Raw genomic sequence first — 3,286 nt, 5'->3', positions numbered from 1 at the left:
CTAGAAGCTTCTTGCTTTAGGTCTTTTGGGGTCAACATGCTCTCTGTTGCTTGCAATCTCCATGGAAAGATTTTGAGTGTTGACTATTGCAGCAGTTGAGTTGAGCAGGTCATTTCATCTATTGACTCCATTTCAATGATGCCTTTTAGGACCCTTTGCTCCAGCCCCCACTATTATATATGTCTTGTATAATTCCATTCACACATGTTTTCAGTTTTTCATACATCATTCTTGACAATGATAAAAACGCTGTTCATTGAAATCAAAGACAACATCATTGTCAAGAACATTAGATTTCTAGTGGGGTATAGAACAAAGTTGTCAAAAAGATATGATATACATGAATAAAGTGACCACCGCTCTCACATACGCATTCATGCTTTTCTTGCAGAGCACACGCTTTCTTTACCTAATTACTGTCTTTTATAATTGGAGACTCTAATAAGATTGTTAATGACAATAACCGACTTCCAAGGTCTTCCTAATTTTAATATGAAACTCCCTAGAATATCAATCCATGCCATTTGTGAGTGGATTTAATTTGACCAAAAGAAGATTCAATGTGAACTGATCTTAAGAAAGAAGTGGATGATGTAGACCACATGGCAGAGATGATCAAAGAGTAGCAATTGATAGGCGTAGGTCCAAAAACAGCAAAATCCAACAGTTGCAGATTTGGGATCAAAGAGTAGTTTGATAGGGTTAGAGAAGTCACCCAATTGTTATTTGTTAGAGTAGTTTGTTGTTTTGGTTTATTGTTTCGCTCTAACCATATTTTCCCATATTGATCTGTTATGGATGTTCTCACTTCAAGTTTTTATATGATAGTGGGTGTGGTCGTAACGACACTTCTTCAGGTAATAGTGGTAAGGGTTGATTTAGTCTCCTAAGTTGGTTTAGGGTTTCATCTATTTTGAGCTTGTAAGCTTTGTTTGAGATTATGCTTAATTATGGTGATGTGAGCTAGTAGTTTTAGTGCTGCTTTTATCCATTTTAGTTTTGTTTTCAGCATGTTAGTTTGTTACCGTCTTGAAATTAGTTCTTTAGATGTCATGATGATATCTTTAATTGTATTGTTGAAGTTTACCTAAAGAAGTTTCTATTTGATTAAAATAATAATAATAATAATAAAACATAAAAATTTGGTAACTGGGCATGATTAAGGCAGTCCAATTGAGAATCTCACCTCTTATCAAACGATAAAGAGATCCATTGCATTAAAATCTATTAAAATCACAATTAAATACACCCTCCAAAATATGAGATGGGTTTTAAGTTGGGTAATGCCTCTGGATTGCCCAAGGCGGTTGAGAAGCCTTTCATCCACCATAATTTGGCCCATTGCATGTATTCAAGGGTTGATCTAAGTGGGCTTTGAATGCACCCATTAATTTGACCATTACCCCTAATGGATCTGCTTTCCTCAGTTTTCACTCTTGCAGATGTACAATGCTGCCTTTCAACTGCCTTGTTTTGCAGAGAAGGCTATATCAGTTCCAAAAGATGCCATGAACATCGTTTAGAATGGCGCTGGGAAATCAAGGATAGCTTATGCTTTCCTCAGTTTCCAAAAGATGCCAAAAAAGTTTTCCTGAAGAAGCAGATGGCAGATTCTTCTCCAGAAAACGCTTCTATAGTCCAAAAACGCTGTTAGAAGTGTTTTGGTTATCAAAAAACACTTTTAATTGTTCCAAAATCACTCTCAAACGGACCCTTAATTAGATTTTATGTCAGAATTAAAAACTAAAAATTAAAAAGGGAACTTTTACACCTTTCTTTTCTTTCTTTCCTCCCCCTCCCTCTCTATCCTCTTCCCGGCAACTCTCTCCCTCGCTCACATTCTTTGCATCAACTACTATGTAATCTTTCAATAAGAGAGGGAAAACAAAAGAACATTCCCTCTTTGTATGATTTGTACTTCTAATGAAAAACCATACATTTCTGTAGGCCCCCATTCATGGGTTTCGTTTTTACCAAATATCCAAAATTTTAAGTAGTAAACTTGGCTAATCCCCTTCAAATTCAATTTTTCTTACCTACAACCCTTTACTTTTTGTTCCTATAAATAATGCCCAATTTTTATAAGTAAAAACATATGATTAGGATCTAACTCATCAAGTTACCTTGTGAAGCTCATGATCTGATTTATTATAATTTTAAAATTTCCAAAACTCCCCTATTTAAAATTCAACGTGTTACGTGGTAGTGTTTTAATTTTGGTTCCCTCCAAAAAATTTGTCTTTAAATCAATCATCATTAATTGTCCGTTTATAATGGGGTTGATTTGCATATTTAATTGTTTTATTATAGGTTTTGATTATGGGTTTAACCGTTTGGGTCATGCTGCAAAAATATTTCCCAAAAAAACATTTGGATCATATTCATATGATCTTATCTTCAATGTACCTATTTTTTAATATAGAAATAATGAAAAATAGGTATCTTATTTTTTAAATATGTTTATAATTTATAAAAAAGTGTACAAATTTTCTATTACAAAGTAACATGTACCTCATTTATCCGAGCTAGGTACATTATTTTGTAAATATATTTTTAATTTATCAAATGTGTACATAAGTTTCTATTACAAAGTATTTTGTTGTAGTGAGAAATAATGTACCTACTTTTGCCTCACCAGAACTTGTTGTCTTACCCCTTCTTGCATTTGAATCTTCCGGATTGAAGTATCATGTAAAGATGTCCTATCAGCAATCTTCGCCTTCTGCGATTTACTCCACACCTTAGGCCCAAGTGCCTTCGCATTATTACCAGCAAAGCTAGATCGAATATGGTTATGCACATGCTCTGTATTGGCATCCCTTCCATTCCTTCCAAAATTCTCATCAACTTGTCGCAGAGTGTCAAATCTAGAACCGTTGGCTTTAGAAGTAGAGCCTTTCCCATTTGCATCCTCACCATCATTTCTAGGTTTTCTTCTAGGGGTAACATGCATCCAAGGCCCTTTGAGGGATTCAGTACCAGAATTATCATTCACTTCAGGAGCAACAGTATCATTATTCTGTTTATTCATCCCATTGTCATCCTTCATAGGGTTAGCTTCCTTCCCCACATTCGTTTTACCAGGCATAACCCCACATGGTTGTCCCTTCATCTCACACCTTTCCCTTTTGTGGCCATACCTCTCATTGAGAGAGCAGATTCTCAAAAGCATCCTAAGGTTTAGTCAATTGTGTCCTACTGTTTGCAATCGTGACCTACTGTTTGCATGATTTGATCATAGTGTTCAGCTGACAGTCCTGGAGCAATGGATTGAAGTTTTTCCATT

This window comes from Prunus dulcis, chromosome 2 (assembly GCF_902201215.1).
Source record: "Prunus dulcis chromosome 2, ALMONDv2, whole genome shotgun sequence".
NCBI lineage: Eukaryota > Viridiplantae > Streptophyta > Magnoliopsida > Rosales > Rosaceae > Prunus > Prunus dulcis.
This window is presented reverse-complemented; position numbering follows the sequence as displayed.